The 20,034-nt window shown below is 47.9% G+C and overlaps 1 long non-coding RNA gene across 1 annotated transcript; it reads left to right on the forward strand.

Annotated features, from left to right (window-relative positions):
* The first annotated feature begins 759 nt into the window (after positions 1–759).
* LOC115276595 lies at positions 760–4,844 on the forward strand. The gene is made up of 2 exons (XR_003902020.1): positions 760–1,519; positions 4,583–4,844. It is a non-coding gene; the product is annotated as an uncharacterized LOC115276595 (long non-coding RNA).
* The last annotated feature ends 15,190 nt before the right edge of the window (positions 4,845–20,034 follow it).

A 20,034-nucleotide genomic window follows, 5' to 3' on the forward strand; every position in this document is an offset into this window, starting at 1 on the left:
GGTTCTGTGTCTCCTTCTCTCTCTGCCCCTCCTTCTCTCATGCTCTGTCTCTCTCTGTATCAAAAATAAATAAAACATTAAAAAAAATCAACTTCTTCAATTTCTTTTTTTTAATGTCAATATTAGGAACTTTAGAATTACGTACAGTTGGGGCGCCTGGGTGGCTCAGTCAGTTAAGCATCCGGCTTTGGCTCAGATCATGATCTCAAGGTTTGTGGGTTCGAGCCCTGCATTGGGCTCTGTGCTGACAGCTAGCTTAGATCCTGAAGCTTGCCTCAGGTTGTGTATCTCTCTCTCTCTGACTCTACCCTGCTGGCACTCTCTCTGTCTCTCAAAAATAAATTTAAAAAACATTAAAAAATAAAATAAAATAGAATTACGTATGGGCTCACACTGCATTCCGGTGGGTCAGCGCCCTAGAGGACTCTTCTCACGGCCTCGCTGGATGGAGCAGGCCCCACCCACTGTGGCGTAGTTGGGGAAGGGGGGCCTTGTGCTGGGTAGAAGAATCAGCCCCCCACCCATGCACCCTGCAAGGGGGGTGCTGCTGGTGGATGGGTCCCACTGCCCTCCTTCCCCCTCCTCCTGGGCCGAGCCCCGCTTCCGGGCCCAGCCCATGTCCCTGCTAGATGTGACTTTTCTTTTGGTGGCTGTATTTGCTGCCCCAGACTGCCATCACCCTGCTGGGGGCGGGGCTCCGGGGAGCGCCACTCCACGGTCTGGAGCCTTAAGCCTCTCAACATCCCACGGCAAGTAAATATTATCATAATCTGTGCGTTTTCTATGTTGAGGCCGAGGCGAGGTCTCCACCAGCGAGGAGGGGGCTGAGCGAGTCTGAATCCCCCTTCCAGCGCCTGACCCTGTCCTCTGAACGCCGGGCGCTCGCCAGGTCTCGTGCAACCTTTCTCTGGAGGCATTTTATACCTTGGAAAATATCCTAAGCAAGAGAAAAGGACAGAAACAACTTGGAAGGAGGTGGGGACACGGATGAAACTTAGTTCAGGCTGTGCAGGCAACATCTTCTAAAATAAAGTGGGTCCGAGTAATTAAAAAAAAAAAAAATCCAGGCAAACATAAAAGGTAAAACTGCATGAATACCAGAGTTGTCTGAGGGCTCCAAACCCAAACTGGGACATCAGAAATAGCGCTTCCAACCCCATACCCTCCCCATCCCTTAGAGTGTCCTGGCTGGCCTGCTCCGGGCCGCGTCCCCTCCTCTGCACAGTCCGCACACGCCAGTGCCTGGAGGAGTGCTGATGTCACAGAGGAACGTGCCTAGCACAGTGCCCAGTGCTGGTGCCCAGCTCGAAGAACGTTCCATGTTGTTACTATTTACCAGGGGCTCCAGGTGTATCAAGCACTGTGCTAAACAGCCAAGTAACTCTCTCACTGATAAACAACTAGGTCATGAGGTCCCCGCGGTCACAGTCGCCGTTCACGATAAGGAAACTGAGGCAGAGGCCTGAGGTCCCTCTTCCAACTCTCACAGCTTGTGAGGGGCAGAGCCGGGAATTTTTTGGTAATGGCTTTATTAAGACAGAATTCACATACCATACAATTCACCCATTTAAAGCATATGATTCAGTGGTGTTTGTGTGTGTGTGTGTGTATATATATATATATATATATATATATATATATATATATATATACATAAAACATACATATACACATACATACTGGTGTATTTTTTTCTGTTTCGGTGGCATCCTAACTGATATTGTCTAGACTTGTTTTTAGTTTTAAATAATTTCTATTTTCTAAGTACACATTTGTTTTTAAGTGGACAGATAATATAGTAATTTAAAAATAATATAAAGGTGGGGTATATTTTATGATGATTAAATTATACTTCAGTAAAGCCATCGAAAAATAGTAATATAAAAGTGATAGGGGCGACTGGTGGCTCAGTCGGTTAAGCCTCTGGCTTCGGCTCAGGTCAGATCTCACGTTCGTGGGTTTGAGCCCCACGTCAGGCTCTGTGCTGACAGCTAGCTCAGAGCCTGGAGCCTGCTTCTGGTTCTGTGTCTCCTTCTCTCTGCCCCTCCCCCTCTCATGCTCTGTCTCTCTCTGTATCAAAAATAAATAAAACATTAAAAAGAAAATTTAAAAAATAAAAATAAAAGTGATAGCTGCTCATTATTTTTATTTTTTATTTATTTTTTGGGGGGGGGTACAGAGAGAGATAGAGCATGAGAGAGGGAGGGGCAGAGAGAGAGGGAGACACAGAATCTGAAGCAGGCTCCAGGCTCTGAGCTTGCTGTCTGCACAGAGCCTGACGTGGGGCTCGAACCCACAAACGTGAGATCTGACCTGAGCCAAAGCCGGCTGCTCAACCGACTGAGCCACCCAGGTGCCCCTCATTATTTTTAAAAGGGATGGGAAATACAGAAAAGCATCCAGTGACTCAAAGATACTATTCACGCGGTGGTATACTTCCTTCTAGACACGGATACGGGTACAGGTAAAGATACAGATGTACCGGACACACACACAATCATTAATATTGGAGTACGTGTACATCATTCTTTATCTGGCATTTCCTGTTTCCTATTAACAGTTTTCTATACCATTAGAAAATCGAGGGACACTTGGGTGGTTCAGTGTCCAACTCTTGATTTCAGCTCAGGTCATGATCTCACAGTTTGTGGATTCAAGCCCTGCATCAGGCTCTGCACCAACAATGCAGAGAGTGCTTGGGGTTCTCTCTCTCTCCCCTCTCTCTCTGCCCCTACCCCATTTGCTGTCTCTCTCAAAATAAATGAATAAACTTAAGAAAAAATTTTAAAAACGGGCGCCTGGGTGGCTCAGTCGGTTAAGCATCCAAGTTCAGCTCAGGTCATGATCTGGCTGTTTGTGGGTTCGAGCTCCGGGTCGGTGCTGACAGCTAGCTCAGAGCCTGGAGCCTTTCTTCAGATTCTGTGTCTCCCTCTCTCTTTGACCCTCCCCTGCTCATGCTGTCTCCCTCTCTTTCTCTCTCTCTCAAATATAAATAAAACATTTAAAAAGTTTTTAAAAAATTAAAAAGAAAAAATCTAGGAACACCTGGGTGGCTCAGTCGATTGAGCATCTAACTCTTGATTTCAGCTGAGGTCATGATCCCAGGGTTGTGGGATTGGGCCCTCCATGCTGAGCTTGGAGCCTGCTTAAGATTCTCTTGCTCTCTCTCTCTGCCCCTCTTCCCCACTCGCACTCTCTCTCAAAGTAAATAAACATTAAAAAAATAAATGGTACTGTATTTCTTACTGTTTAATGTGTCCTCATCCAAGTAAGTTCTGTGGTTTGTTAATAGTATTGTACCAATTTCAGCTTCCTGGTTTTGAAAATGCACCACGGTTACCTAAGAAGCTGTACTGGGGAGAGCTAGGATACAGGTCCCTGAGGATTCTGGACTAATTTTGCAACTTCCGAACAAAAGGGTAAAATGTAAAAGCAATGTAGAAAAATAGTCATTTAGATTTTCTTTTAATTAAAAAAAATTTTTTTAACGTTTATTCATTTCTTTGAGAGAAAGAGAGAGAGCATGAGCAGGGAAGGGGCAGAAAGAGAGGGAGATACAGAATCCAAAGCAGGCTCCAGGCTCTGAGCTGTCAGCACAGAGCCTGATGAAGGGCCCGAGCTCATGATTTGTGAGAGTGTGACCTGTGCCCAAATCAGATGCTTAACCGACTGAGCCACCTAGGTGCCCTTTTTTAATTTTGATGGACTCATTTTTTTTAACTCTTTGCTCCATCAGAAATTTACTTTATATATAGCAAGAGGCAGGCTCTGACTTAAGTTTTTCCAGATGGCTGGCCAATTGTACTAGCCTTCCTGTTGAACCATTCTTTCTTTACCTGGTGATCTGTGCTGCTATCTTTATGTTTTTGTTTTTGTTTTTTGGGGGGGGGGGGTTTGAGAGAGAGAGAGAGAGACAGTGTGAGCAGGGGAGGGTCAGAGAGAGAGAGAGAGAGGGAGACACAGAATCTGAAGACAGGCTCTAGGCTCTGAGCTGTCAGCACAGAGGCCAATGTGGGGCTCGAACCCACGAATCATGAGAACATGAACTGAGCTGAAGTCGGACATTTAACCAACTGAGCCACCCAGGTGCCCCTGTGCTGCTCTCTTTAGCATGTACTGACACCTGTGCGTGATAAGGACTGCTTCTGGACTAGTTGTGGTTTTGTGGGGGGTTTTTAATCTTTTTTTTGCCATTTCTTCCATCCTTACCCCTCTGTTTTGATTTTTATGGCTTTATAGTATGTTCTAAAATGTGCTGGGACAGGTGTTATTTTCCTTCACACATAGAATTATTCTTTTTAAAAAATGACTCTTGGGCAACCTGAGTGTCTCTGTTGGTTGGGTGTCTGACTTTGGCTCAGGTCATGATCTCATGGCTCGTCAGCTCCAGCCCCACGTTGGGCTCTGTGCTGACAGCCCAGAGCCTGGAGCCTGCTTCAGATTCTGTGTGTGTCTCTCTCTGTCCCTCCCCTGCTCATTCTTTCCCTGTCTCTCTCTCTCTTTCAAAAATAAATAAACATTAAAAGAATTTTTTAAAAATGACTCTTATTTTTCAACCTATTTTGATTTTTTATTCTTCCAGATACAACGAAAGGGACTCGATATTTCAGAGATCGCTTGTTGGACTCTCATTAAACTTGAAACGTACTTGAGGGAACTTGACATCCGTACAATATGGAGTCTTCCGTCCAAGGCCAACGTATGATGTGCCCTCCCTTTATTTCTTTGTGTGTTTCTCAATATGGATTTGTCATTTTCTTCGTATAGATTTTTCAGATTTCCTGTTCAGTCTTGTCACTGGTATTTTATGACTGGAATCTTTTTAATAAAAATTCTATTTTCTAGTTGTTTTGTTGGGCATTACAATACGTGGTATAGATATTCAGGGCTGTGAGCACCTTTCCTACCTGGTCACTTTCCTGAATCTCTGATTAATCCTAGCAGCTTTTTCCGTGATTTCTCTTGGTTTTCAAGAGGGACAAACTGATCTCTTTAACTCAGCTTCACTTTGTCCCCTTTCCAACAGCAGTAGCATTGGAGTCATAGGACCACTTGGTGGATAAACATAAGCAAGTGACTTATGATCTGTGAAGTTCAATTGCCTTGTAAGTAAACTACAAAAATAATACTGACGCATAAAATCATTTCCCAGCTTGTTGAGGCGCTATGAGAATTAGATAAAATATTTGATATAAACTCCAATTTCAGAGTCCTTATGAAATAGTAATATCTTGGGGTTACCTGGGTGGCTCAGTCGTTTAAGCATCTGACTTGGGCTCAGGTCATGATCTCGTGGTTTGTGGGTTCGACCCCTGTGTTGGGCTCTGTGCTGACAGCTCAGAGCCTGGAGCCTGCTTCCAATTCTGTGTCTCCCTCTCTCTGTGTCCTTCCCCTACTCACACTTGGTCTCGCTCTCTCAAAAATGAACATTAACAACAACAACCTTCTTGCTTCACAATCTGACTGACCTTCTTGCTTCACAATCTGACTGAAGTGGTTTAAATTTGCAGATCAATGTTGAATAACAGTGGTAACAGACGGCCCTGCTGGGTTCCTGGTTTTAACTGGATGGCTTCTAGGGTGTTACCAAAGAGCCTGTTAATCAAGCAATCAGGCTCTTGTAGCTTAAACACAACACGAAAATCACAGACCCTTGTTTAAGGCAATCACGCTCCGTTAAATCTGAAAGCTAAAAAACTTCTGACAATTTCATGTGTCAACTATATATCAGTGGGGCGCCTGGGTGGCTCAGTCGGTTAGGCCTTGGGCTCAGGTCAGATCTCATGTTCGTGGGTTCGAGCCCCGCATCAGGCTCTGTGCTGACAGCTAGCTCAGAACCTGGAGCCTGTTTCCGGTTCTGGGTCTCCTTCTCTAGCTGTGCCTCCCCCTCTCATGCTCTGTCTCTCTCTATATCAAAAATAAATAAAACGTTAAAAAAATTTTTTTAAAAACTATATATCAGTGAGGCTGAAAAAAAATTTTTTTATTGAAAAGCTTGGAGGAGGTTCCTATGTTTTGTTTTCTTAAGGAGTCAGTTCCTTTGTGAGTTTCATTAACTCTGGAATCCACGGGAGAAAAACGCCCAGGAGGCCAGGGTAAAGTTTCAGCAGGGCCCGTCTCCCTCTGGAGCTCAGACAGACAGAGCACTGGACCTGGAGTCCTTTAACCTAGTTTCAGACCCTGGAGGAGCTGTGTGACTTTGTGCAAGTCACGTTACCTGCTCTGAGCCCAGCTGTATTATCAAGGGCGGAACTGAATATCCAAGCCCTGGACCATTTGGGGGTCTGAGGGCCTGCTGGGATCACACATGTAAGGTCCTGACTCAGGGGAGGCTCCCCTGGTGGGGGGGGGACGTCAGGTGGGAGGGAACTGAGTGCTCTGGGGGGCTGTGTGCTGGGTTTAAGGGGGAGAATTCCCAAAGTCTTCTCCTAATACGTGGTTTATTAAGTGTTGCCTCATGGAATCCTCCTAACATCTACTGCATTCCTGGCACTGTGCTAGTCCCAGGAATCTGTGGGCAACAGCCCCACTGTGCATGCGGGGTGGTTGGAGAGACAGCACAGGAGCACAAATACACGTGCTTTCCTGCAGGGAGGGGGGGGCAGGGCGCACCCGGGAAGTGCAGGACTGATCGCCCTAGTCCCTCCCTCACTTCCGTGGTCCCCTCCGGTAGGGCCCAGCGCTGCCCAGCACCCAAAGCCAGAAGGAATGCACTGAGCAGGTTTGCATTCCAAGCACACCATTCTGCTCTCCCAGGAGTGGTTCCGGGGCCCAGCCAGGCCATCCTCAGGAGACTGGGGACTCTGCGGCGCCAGTGGAGGGACCCTCCAGCAACCCCACCAGGGACTTGCTGACGACTGCAACGTGGTCTATAGGGACCGGCAAGACGGCCCCAGGGGCCTCAGGAATCACAAGGATCCTGTTTTTCTTTTGCAGAAAAATAACAGAAACACTTCAAATAAAAATCCCAAGGTTGGCATTTAGGGGCCCCACCAACCCTTCCAATCAGGTTTCCCTTAACTTTGTCTTATTTCTCCTCCCAGACAGAGCCCTTGTCTTGTAAGAGTTACCTTAAGATGGCGACCGAGCGGCCATTTTGCTGTGGGTTGGAGAAAAACACCTTGCACCAACGACCCCCACCCCTCACCTGCAAACCTGGAATGTCCCGTGCCAGTTTGAAAACAGCCAATCATGAAGCCCCAGCTTCCCATCACCCAGATAGAGGAGGCAACCTATCCCATCCCACCACTTCCCTAAAGTGCCCTTATTTGGTGGTCTGCCCTCTCAGGACCAGACCGGAAGTCTTTCGCCCATAAGACCTCCACCCCTCACCTGCAGACCTGGAATGTCCCGCGCCAGTTTGAAAACAGCCAATCATGAAGCCCCAGCTTCCCATCACCTGATAGAGGAGGCAACCTATCCCATCCCACCACTTCCCTAAAGTGCCCTTATTTGGTGGTCTGCCCTCTCAGGACCAGACCGGAAGTCTTTTGCCCATAAAATACCTCGCCCCTCCCACCCCTCCCATACCGGATGCTACTTCCCTGAGTCCCCACTCCCGGAGTCACAGAACCTCGCCAGGGAATCGCAGATCCCAATAAAGGCTTTCTTGGGTCCATAACTTGGTCTCTCTTTCCTCTCATCTCTGCCTCCATGTATTAAATCTTACATGTCTTAGGGCTGATTCTGCACCCATCATGGAAGGTCAGCAGGGTACACCCAACCCTCCAACCCTCCAACCCTCCAAGGCTGGCTTGATGCTTGCTCAGCACCAGCTCTGTGCGGCCAGGTTCCCACATGGTCTCGTTTCCCTGACAGACGCCCAGTGTAGGCGCATCAGCCCTCTTCACAAAAGAGGGAAGTTAAGGCTGGGAGCTAGAACCCAGGCTCTACAAACTGGGTGTGCATCCAAATCACCCTGCGGGTTTATTAGAACTGAGTGCTAGGCCCACGCCCAGATTTTGTGACTCAGTAGTTCTGGGGTGGGGCTAGATAATTTGCATTTATCAAACATTCCCAGCTGATGCTGATGCTTTTGGTGCCGGGACCACACACACAATGATGCCCGCTCTGGATAAGTTTTCGGCATTTAGGCAGACCTTACATTCCCCATGATGCCACTTCCCCGTGGCGAAGATCTATGATGAATTGCCTTACCCATCATGACAGCACAGGGCTGCGTGCCTGACTGTCCACCTGCTGTTCTGTCCCCAGAGGAATGCTCTCCCTGTGCTCCGGTCCAGGGGAAAGTGCTCCCCCTGAACACCACAGGGCACAAACTTCCTACAGTGGGGGTGCAGCCATCAAGCAAGGAGGGCAAATGACTGTCCACAATGAATTTACTCCTACGAGATCATTAGGAAAGGGCCAGTCAGGGCCAGGAAAGGAGCTAGAAAGCTTGGGGGAAACTGCAGGAAGCTTTCAGAAAAGGGGAGTTCAGGACTGGGGCTGGGAATGGAGTTATGGAAGGGGCAGGGCAGGGTCTTCAGCACCTGAGCACGCTGGAGAGTGATGGGACCTCCACATCGCTACTGTAACCAGGGGGGCCCTGAGCATGGTAAGCAGAGACCTGGGTCAGAGAGCTGAGGAACCAGAGACCTTCCCAGAAACTCATTTCCATTCCATTCCCCAGCGTGTACACATGGCTTGTCGGACTCTAGCAGGCTTGAGCAGAGCAGGACTATATTCTCACTCATGCTGCACTATTAATAATTAGGCTATGAAATAATGTATTATCATGTATGAGGAAGCCCTTATTAATAGTCACAGTGGTTAATTATCAAGTGGCCGTTTACATACATAATCCCATTCAATCCTGCAACATCTCTGGTAAATAAGATGAGTGCTAAGATTATCCCCATTTTACAGGTGGGAAAACTGAGGCTAAGAGAGGTCAAATAATTTGTCTAAGGTCCTAGTGGCTAGGAACTGACGGATCTATTGTCTCCCCACGTCTAAACCGTCGCTTTCCGCCCTAGCATCCTGCCCTCATTTCCTGAACACCTGCTCTGGGCAGGGCTCTGTGGGAGTGGGGGGGGACGACTGCAAGATGAATCATTTAAGCAGTCACTTACTCAACACACCTTTTTTTGAGCGCTTGCTACTTTGTATGGGCTTATTTATTTATAGCATACCTTATTCCAGAAAACACATAACAGAACTTCTGAATACGAGAGACTAAAATTTTAAAGGTGTGGCCACGGGACGAGTGACAAATGGAAAACAGAAGTTGAAAAGGTCAGAAGAGCCCAGGAATGAAGCAGGCATCCAGGGTACAGGCCTCGAGGTCCTACATGGTACAGAGAGACAGGCCCCAGGTTGTCCCCTGAGCTTTCTGGCAGCCAAAACCCGATCCCGCGCCGTTGGGGTCCGTGAACCAGTTGCCTAGGAGAACCGTGATTCTCGTGGGTCCCAGGGCCAGAGAGGCGGAGCATTGCGAACACAGGGGCAATGTCCTCAGCAGCACGCATACAATACAGGTGTCAGGGGCCCTTTCCTGCAGGCCCCTCGTGCTGGCCCAAGTCCTGCAGCTCTTGTGCAGAGAGGAGAGGGTGACAACACAGGCCAAGCATGCCTCCCCCTGGCTTCGCCCATATGCCGTGTTTGTAGAAAACATTCACAGCAAACTTGCCATCCACTGGCTAAACACAGTCCTCGGGTGAGCTTTGTTTGGCCTGAGAAGTGTATTAAACTGGTTGAATTGCAAAGGTATGCATGCACCCCCATGTTTAAAGCAGCGTTGTCAACAATAGCCAAATTATGGAAGCAATTTGTGGCCGCAACTGATGAATGTATAAAGAACATAGGCAATGGAATATTACTGAGCCATCACAAAGAATGGAATCTTGCCATATGCAATGATGTGGTTGCATCTACAGTGTGTCATGCTAAGTGTATGTGTCAAAGAAAGACACATATCATATGGTTTCACCCATATGTGGGATTTAAGAAACAAAACAAACGAGCAAAGGGAGAAAAAAGAGAGCGACAAACCAAGAGACAGACTCTTAACTATGGAGAACTGACTCTTACCAGAGGGGCAGAGTGTGGGGATGGGTGAGACAGGCAGGGGGATTAACGCACGTGTGATGAGCACTGGGTGACCTATGGGGGTGTGTGGAGGCGCTGAGCCACTGTATTGTATACCAGAAACCAGTGCTACACTGTATGTTAACTAGCTGGAAATTAAATAAAAACTTATAAGTGATTGAATTACTTATCAACTTTAAAAGGCCAGATTTCACAGAAAAACCCAGGTGTGGGGGGTCTGTTAAAAAAGGGTGGTGGGATTCGACAACATGGGCCCACATTCCCAAAGAACAAGGATTGGCTGGGGCTGAGTGGTTTTTCCAGTCCCCTCCTGTGGTTCCCTGAAGACCCTTCATGTGCTTAACTTCCTGGCCTGGTTTTGCGGGTCCTGAGGAGCTGGAACCCCAAGCTGTAGCACACAGGTGTGCGTAGAATCATCCAGTAACTTGTTCACACTGCAGGGTCCCAGAAAGGCTCCAAGGATCTGGGGTGGGGCTTAGACAGACATCCTGCTCACAAGTATTGTGATGCAGATGGTCCCTCCTAATAGGCCTGGAGGGCTGGGAGGGGGCGGCTGCAGTGGAGGAGGGGAGTGTATAGCTATTGAGCACCGCTGATCCAGGTAGAATGACTAGTGCTTCTTTCAACAAGACCTGTGGCAAGTACAGTGGGGCTGTGAGTTCAAGGTCATGCTCTGGGCAAGGAGCCTGGAGTGCAGCTCCTCTGCGTTGCTGGGGGAAGTCCTAAGTCAGGTGCTATAAATCACAATGCTGTTCTACCTTGGCTGCACATTAGAACCACCTGGGGAGATTTTCACCCCATGCTCCCCAACCCCAGGCCCAGGCCACGCCCCCCCACCAATTAAATCCGAGCTTGTGGGAATGAGGACACAGGTGTCTGCATTTGAAGGCTCCCAAGGTGATCTCGGTATGCTGCCCAGTGTGGAGCAGGGCTGCGAAACAGCACTTTCTCTGAGACAGTGCTGGTACTGAGCATAGAGACACAGAGATGAGCAAAGGTCCCAAAAGGGAGCGGACTTTACACTAAGTGGGGTGAGCACTCTGGGGAGCCCTTGCAGGAGCATCTAACCCAGTCTGGGAGATTCAAACTGTCTCCCCCTGTCCCCTGGAGGAGAGGCTTGGGCTAAGTTTAGGAGTAAATACCATCCAGCCACATAAAGAAGGGGAAGGAAAATCCCAGCCAAAGCAAGCATACGGTCCAAGATGCTGAGGCCCAAGTGGAGGGGGGAGGAGGTGGAGCTGAAGGCTGTCTGGCATCACTGGATCAAGGCTGGGGGTGGGGAGCATAAGAGACCACAGAGGCGGGAAGGGACCAAGTCACAAGGCAATTGAACTTGACCCTGAAGCCACCTCTGGAGGGTTTAAAGTCAAAGAGTCATATGGCTGAACAAACCCATGACTTGCTGGAGTTACCAAGGAGGGCTTCCTGGAGGAGGTCAGACTTGAGTGAAAAGAGGGCTAGGGCTGGAAATCTGGCAGAGAGGGAGAGAGCTGGGGGCATTTTGATTAGCCGCTGCAGTTAAGGCTCTTGAAAACTCTTCCCTCCCCCACACCTCTTGAAACCCTTTGAATCACAGCCTGCCTGTGTCAAAGATGTGTTTGTCTGTTATTTGAAAGCTGTGGTTTCTCTTTAAGAGATTCTGGGCCCCATCCTTTGAGTAGGAACCAGGAAGGAATGAAGAATGCGTCCTCTTGCCCAGAGAGCTAATTGTTGAAATGCTGTGAGCCTCTCTAGGGTTTAAGGCATCACTGATCTCTACCCCCAACAGCCCTTCCTCTCCAAATGGTCAGTTTTCAGCATATTTTTATGGGCTGCCCCAAAGCCAGCTGGAATCTTTTTTCCCCCATAAACTCTTCCTGAGACAAGTAGCCGAGTTTCACATATTAAAATGAAAATGTCAAAGGGGTTGTTTAAAAAATATATATGTGTATGTATATATAATCTCTCTTGCGATGCTTCAGCTCAAGAAATCCACATCAGAGTCTGAAAACGTCTGTCCTTTTTTTTTTTTCAAAGCTGAAGGTCAAGTTAGGATGACAATAAAAACTCACTTGCTTGTTTATCCATTTGCCCAACAAACACTTACTGGGCATGGACCCACAGCATGGTGCCAGGCTGTGAACTGGGCACCAGGATGAAAAGACGCCTCAGGCAGGGATGGCTCCAAACCCCGCCCCAGCCCCCTGCCAGGGCTCAAAATACTTTATGAAGTGTTTTCATAGGCAATTTTGTGAGCTGTCTGTGCTGTTATTCTCCCCATTTTCCAGAGGAGGAAATCAAGGCTTCTAGAGCTTCGATAACTTGCCCAGAATCAGGAAGCCAGGAAGTGGCAGAACTTGATCTCAGGTCATCCAGGTTCACATGAGTTCTGTCCACTCTACCTTGCTGCTTTTTAAGCAACACCATCTGTTAGTGACTGAAACAGGACAACAGCTCCAAAGGTGTAGCAGTTACTTGTCCAGTATCCACGCCCCATCTAGAACCCTGCTTTCCTTTGGGGGAAAATTCCCCATTGTGAAGAAGGAAAAAACTAGCACCCATTTCCCATGGCCACCATTACTGTAAAGGATAGTGATTTTTCCCCAGCGTCTCCTCCTACCTGGATAGTGAATAGGCATGTATGATAAACAATCTCAGCCAATCAGGTACTCAGTCCTTAAGCTGACTCTTGAGTGAGTGGTGAGCAGATGCTTGCAGGTAAAATTCAGTCTCGGTAGAGACACCTGGATCAGACTGTGCCTGCAGTATCCCATTGGCAAGGGTTCCGTGGTTCCCTTGACTGCCCTCACTGGCTTCCCATAAATCGCTCCCTGCTGAAGATGGCCACAGACTGTCCTGGTCACTTGTAACCAAGAGTCCGGACTGCCACAGGATCATAGGTCCCCATCCCATTTACAGAGCCAGCAGGAAATAGCCACCTTCTCATGGTGCTGTGGGCACTGAGCAAGGAGATTCTTCCCAGGAAAACCATTTCTGGATGCTGGGAAAGGCTGGGAAAACATTGGCATAGCCTCTCTTGCCAACACCTGAGAAATACCTCGCAGACAGATCGGGTTGTCCAGGCTGCTCCCTGCATCCTGAGAAGCCAGAAATAATCTGTTCTGTCTCCCCACACGGTTTCAGACCTCTAGGCTCTTCCAGAAGCTGCCAAGCTTGCTCTTCTACAATCCATTCCCATCTGGGTCCTTCTGGCCCTTTCGTGGTCACAAGTGTGGACAAGGAGGCTGAAGTAAAACCTAGGGGTGTGGTCTGTGGACGGAGGGATGGACTGGGGTATGAGAACAGAGGGCTGAAGGGTAAGATCTGTTCTCCAGGTGTGAAGAGAGTTCTCCAGCAAAACAGAACCAATTGGAGAAATATATATAATATCATTCATTAATTCATTCACTCAGAGATCTCTATTTTAGGAAACTAGCTCTCATGGCTGTGGGACTGCCAAGTCTAAAATCCAAAGAGCAGTCTGGAAATAGGCAGGAGTCGGTGCTATAGTTTTGAGGAGGCATTTCTTCTTCCCTGGGAAACCCCAGCGTTTGCTCTTAAGGCCTTCAACTGATTGGATAAGGCCCACCCACACTACCAGGGGTAATCTTTACTTAAAAGAACTTATTGTAAATGTTAACCACCTCTGCTGCATACCTTCCCCGCCACACCTAGATCGGTGTTTTATCCAATACCTGAGCACTAGGGCCCAGCCAAATGCATGCAGAAAATTTTCCATCCCAGAAGGGTCACCCCAGAGGGGTGCCTACCATCAGTCCCATACCCTCTTCCTTCCGGGCTGTATACTGCTCTGGACTCCGTCTCAAGCTTCTCTTCCAACCACCCGAACCTGGCCCCCCACACACAGCCTGTGTCTGTTCAAGCCTCACAGGTGAGACCCACACACTCATGTCAGAGCCACATCTGGAATGAAGGGCACTGAGCTCACAGCGTCCTACCCAGGGTGTCTCCCACACAAGCCAGGCTGACTCCCCGCAGCACTGGCCCAGATGTTTGCTCTCTTCCTTGGCAGGAGGCGTATGGGACCTTGAATTGTAATCTTGGAAGAAGCTGACACAAGAAACAGATCTGAGTGGTCTTAGTTAAACTTCTTGGAACTACTGCCCCACTTCAGACCAAAGATCAGGGAGCAGGACAGATCCCAGAAGAGAGGCCAGACCTGAGATTTTCTTCTGAGAGCACCAAGAGTGTGAGGATGATCTTGAGATTGCTGTAGAATTCTGATGGCAGAGTCACAGCCAAGAGGTCACTTAGATGTTCCCCAACCTGGGCAGCGACACCCTCTGAAATTCATGAGCATGTCACATATCACAGAACACTCAACCAGAAGGGTTTTTGAACAAATTCTGGCAGTCGAAAGACTCAAGAGGACTGTTGGAGATCCGACGAAAGCAACATGACGAAAATCTCTGGGCAAGGAGGCAGAAGCGGTGACCGCATGATGGCTCGGCTGCTGATTTACCACTTGACCTTGAACAAATCTTTCCTGGACGACCTTGAGCGAGCTTGCTCTCCAGGCATGGAGTTTTCCCACCTAAAAATGAGGAGTGGGCAAGTTGACTTAGAAAGTCTTCTCTCGTTGTTGTGACTCCCTGCTTCCCAAGTCTGGTATCTAACATGTTCTGGCTGCATGACCTTGGACATATCACTGAACCTCCTTCACCTCTGTTTTATCATCTGCTAAATGGAGGAATCGTAATCCCTGCCTTGCTCATCTTTGTATACTTGCTGTGGGGATGGAATGAGGGGTGCAAAGGCACCCTGGGTCAAGTGCAAAGTGCTCTTCACACCTAATGTATTACTGCAAGGTGAAATAGCATTGCATGATGTAGTTAGGGTATCTGAAGCTGCACAAATCCCTACAAGACCCAAGAGCAGAATTCATAGAGGACAACGGGCATGGGGGGTAAGGCTCTGGAGCCAGACTGCCTGGGTTCGTGGCTCACCTCTGCCAAGTTTCCTCTTGAGTAAAATGGAGTAATAGCTAATGTGAAGCCCAGGGCAGTGCCTGGCACATGGCATAGGGTCCATCCACCTCGGTGATTATCATGATCATCTTATCATGAAGCAAAGGATGCAGACTGGGGCCATGAGAGGGCCCCTGGCCTTTGAATACACCAGCCCCAGCTGGATTCACGTCTCAGTTCCCAGCTGAATCATACGCATGACCACAGTCTATCCACTTGTCATCTTTTCGCTGTCCTCTGATGATTTCTTGAGCAGTGGTATCTTTTCCATGAAATGCCCAGCAAGGCGCCTGGCTCCTCCGGTTCAGTGCTCATCCATTTTCTCTCTCTTTTGGGGCTGAGCACTCAGCTACCCCTGTTGATTGATTGATGCATGGATTGCTGAATCCAGAAAAGACGGTAAATATTGGAATTCACTAGCATGAATTCACTCTGTGTTTTAATGTGTGGATAATTTGAAAGATACCTTTAATCTTTTCTGGAAGTATCTGCTATAAAATAGCATCGATGGACTAAATACCAGTGCCCTTGCTTTGGGCTTGAATTCTGTCTATTCAACTTTCTTTTATAACCACACCACTTTATCATATCAATCAAAGTTCTGATTGAATGTAATATGTGGACCTAATTCATATGAAAGAGAAGACAAAAGATCACGTAATGCAATGTTTGGTGGTCAAATCTTTAGATAAAAGCCGTTGTGGAGAAAGATTGGGAACTACTCCCTTGTTCTAAACGTTCTGGTTTAACCAGTGAGTAAGTCGGAAGCCCCGATTGGAGAGGTGACTTATTCAAGGTTACCCAGAGAGGGAGAAACCAAGCTTTCGTTAAGTTCAGAGAACGAAATAATGTTGTCAGAGGGACCTTAGAGACCCTCGGTATTTGCTCAGGGCCACCCCACCTGGTGCATTAATGCATGGTTGCAGTCACCTGTCAATGAGTCTGTCCCTCCAATCCCACCTGCCAGCTCTGGGACCGGACACTTCTTGAGCCCAGAGGCTGCGTCTTACTCGTCTTCAGGTTGCCTCTCTCTCTGCTGCCCACCTCCTCTCTCTCACACAGCACCTGCCCACAGCACGTTTCCCTAAAAAGCTGCTGAATCTTGAAATGTGAGTAAAGCACCACTTTAACAGATGGGGAGACATTTTGGGGGAGAGAAGAGGGCCCCTCCTCCAGTTCCTGCAGCAAGCCTGGGGAGGGCCAGGAGGAGCTCCTGTGTCTCAGTGTCCTCTCTCTTCCACCCTCCCGGACCCCAAGAGGGGGCAGGCTCTTGCCTTCTCTCATTTCCTCCCAGAAGCCACAGGTAAAGGCGTTTATGGCTTGGCAGCGAACCAAGACCCCAAGACCGCAGTTCCTCACTAGGTCACAGGCTGACCCTGCCAAATCGTTGTTGCTGTTGTTTTAAATTTTTAAATGGTATGAACAGCCACACCTTCTACTATAATTTGAAAACTCTTGGCACCTCATGCCGGGACATTATAAACTACCCCCAAGTTCAGGCAATGAAACACAGACCCACCTGGCTGGTCGGTCACGTGGCTTCAAGGTGAAAGTAACTTTACTATAGTTATTTCTAAAAGTTGTATGACAATAAGAATTACTCATATTTGTGAAACGCATTTCTTCTTTGTTCAAGCACGTTCATATACTCCAACTTGCCTAGCATTACTGTTGTGCTTTTAAGTAGATGATTTTATTGTATAGGAATTACATGTACCTCATTGAAGCTTTTTTTTTTTTAGTTTATTTATTTATTTTGAGAGAGAGCGCACCAGGGGAGGGAGAGAGAAAGAGAATCCCTAGAGGACTCTTTACTGCCAGCACAGAGCCTGAGGCAGGGCTCGAACCCACCAACTTTTGAGATCATGACCCGACTGCTCAACCGACCCAGCCACCCCTCAGTGGAGCTGACTTTAAAAGACAAAGAAAGGGGCACTGGGTGGCTCAGTTGGTTAAGCATCTGACTCTTGATCTTGGCTCAGGTCATGATCTCAACAGTTCTTTGGTTCAAGTCCCACTTCAGGCTCAGTGCTGACAACTCAGAGCCCCTGGAATATGCTCCAGATTCTGCGTCTCCCTCTCCGTCTCTCTCTCTCTCTCTGCTCCTCCCCCGCTTACATTCCATCTCTCAAAACTAAATAAATATTAAACAAAATTTAAAAGTCACCTGTAGGTGACTTTCATGTCGTTCCTGGTGCTTTTCTGTATTTTCCAAGTTGTCCCTAATCGGAAGAAAAAACTAGAACAGTGCAGTGCACCAAAGAAGTGAGAGGGTGATCTGCTCTGAAGGTTGTTTGGCCTTTGAAGTCTCCTGTGATGGGCAGGTGCTAAGACACAGACGAGGGGAAGGGCACCCGTCCTCCCTCCCTAGTGACCCTGGAGAAATCACTTCCCCAAGTCTCCATTCTCTCTCCTATAAAGGGCTCGGAAGCCTGCTGCGCCCAGCTCCCCAACTCTGGCGAGCCTCCGTGACATGTGTCAGGACACTAGCTGTGACAGCCCTGCACACACGACAGGTAGTGTTACTAACAAACCACCTCTGCTGTGTAGTCTCCTCCTGGTCTCCCCGTCTCTCCGATCTTTAAAATTACCGAATATCTCAGGGGTGCCTGGCTGGCTTTCTTGGGAGAGTATGCAATGAACTTAGGGTCATGATTTTGAGCCCCATGTTGGGTGTAGAGATTACTAAAAAAAAAAAAAAAAAATCACCAGTGTTAAACATACAGAAAATAGAGAAAAAATTTCAGGCTTCAGAAGGATCAGACAGAACAGCAATAGACTGGCCACCCAGTTCTGCCCAATTGTGACACTTTGCCATCTCTCAGATATTTTTATTTTCCTAAGAAATCATCACAGATAGAGTTAAACCCCCTGTGTGTGTGTGTGCCTTTCTGATCTCCTTCCCAAACCCCTCTGTTCCCAGAGGTATCCACTGTTCTAAAATTGGTGTCTTTGGTTTCCTGCACACGTTTTAACACTTTTTGGACCTGACTGTATCCATCTGTGTTGAAGTTTATTGCCTTGGTTTATTTTTACTCCCAGTGTACCATTCCACTGTATGAACAGATCACGATGCCTCTATCTCTGGACAGCTTTTGATGGACAATTAATTAAGGTCTAAGTTTTCAGAATTACATGCCGAGTGAGTGGATCGCTGTCTCACAGAAATGGGCACCTTTGAGTTTATTAGAGCTTGTCAACCCTTCGCCAGTTTAGCTGGAGCCTCTTACATCTCCACCAATGGGGTACCAGGGTTTTAGCCATGACACATGCTCAGCACCCTGCCCCTTTCCCCACGTGGACAGACTGTCACTCTTTGCCCACCTGGTGGACGTGAAATGGTGTGGCACAGGCTCTTCTCGTTTGCATGTCTCACATGACTAGCGAGGCTGAACTTCTTTTCATATTTTTGGCATTTAGGTTTCCTCTTTTGTGAATTGCCCATCTATATCCTTAACCCTTTCCAATTTTTTTTTTTTTTTTTTTTTGCCATTGGATTGTCTTTCTCTTGTTTGTCCACACTTTTAGCCCACTTCTGCCAGATTCCAAAGCAAATTCAGATCGTGGCCCTTCCCACAGCTCTCTCTAGAACGTGCAAAGCTTAGCTTGTAACCTTTGCTAGTGGCCCTGGTTTGCCTGTGGGCTGTATTTCAAGCTCAGCCACAAACTCGGCTCCACGTTCTTTTTCTTCCAACCTCACTCTCCATTGCTTCCCTCCATATACCTGAACTCCAGCCTCGTAAACACAACCTGCTCTGTCCCAGGCTTCCTGCACATACCGTTCCCTCGTCTTGGAAGGCTCACCTACCTATTTCTGCATTCTACCTACTGCCACTTTCCCCATGATATTTATACTGTCTTCTCAATTCAAAGTTAGAGCTGCTTCTTAGCAATCACTGGTGCCACCATACTTTTCTGGTGGCATTTATTATTTCCTAATCTGTAGTGTTTTAACACCTCACCATGCATACCACCTTTTCCCTTACAAATGTACCTGTTCCTTCATAATGTCATTTTCACCATCGTTCATAACGGGATTTTAACCTCATCAAGGCAACAGCCTGAGATGGGGAAGTATTAATAACTCCTTTGAACATATGAGGAAAGGGGTACTAGCTACCCAAGATCCCACACCGGCTCAGAGGCAGAGCTGGATTCGAAGCCAGGACTCTACCAGTGCCACATCTGGATCACTGCACCACGCCCCTCATACTTGTATGTGTGTACTGTGTCAAAGTCCAATTCCTCCTTGAGACTGTGCCCTCCCCTCCACTGTGGCTCCCAGCTCTAGTCCCCCTCCCCCCACAGGGTGCACTCAATGAATATGTAATTTCTTGAAACTACAACAATCACTGGGTATCAGGGACTGCAAATGTCAACTCGAATCTTCACAGCAGCTCTATTCAGATACGGAAACTCAGGGTCCCACGGCCAGTAATTAGTGGAGCTGGCCCTGCAGACCCAGAGGTAAGCTACTACTTCCATAATCTCTGTCCTAAAGGCACAGCCAGCTGGAGAGATCATAGCCCTAGTCTGGGAGGCGAAGGACCGACGGTGGGCAGCTTGACAGTGAACATAGAGGGCTGGGATGTGGATGCCCACTGACCACACTCATGATGTGCACACCCAGACTCCTGGGGGTGTCTACAGAACGTGATGGCAGGACGTCAGAGGAGGGCTGAGGGATGCGGTGGGGGGTTGTTTGCAAGTGTTCTCCACCACACCCCCTCAAAGTGAGTCTCCTCCCTAGGGCAAGGACTGTGACTGCTGCCATGTCCGTAGCCTCAGTCTGCAATTCCTATGATCCTGCATGTTGTCTTTCACTGTGTGCCACTTATTTATACTTTGTGTTGGTGTGTGTGGTATGAACTGCGATCCTATCTTTGTGTTTTGTTCTTGTGCGTTGTTTGTGTGCGATATGACTTCAGTGTACTTTCTCAGGTCTGTTGTGGGTCTATACCTGTTGTTTGTCTACCTTACGTGTATGTTCTGTTGTGTGTCCATGCTGTGCACACTC

This window comes from Suricata suricatta, chromosome 13 (genome assembly GCF_006229205.1).
Source record: "Suricata suricatta isolate VVHF042 chromosome 13, meerkat_22Aug2017_6uvM2_HiC, whole genome shotgun sequence".
NCBI lineage: Eukaryota > Metazoa > Chordata > Mammalia > Carnivora > Herpestidae > Suricata > Suricata suricatta.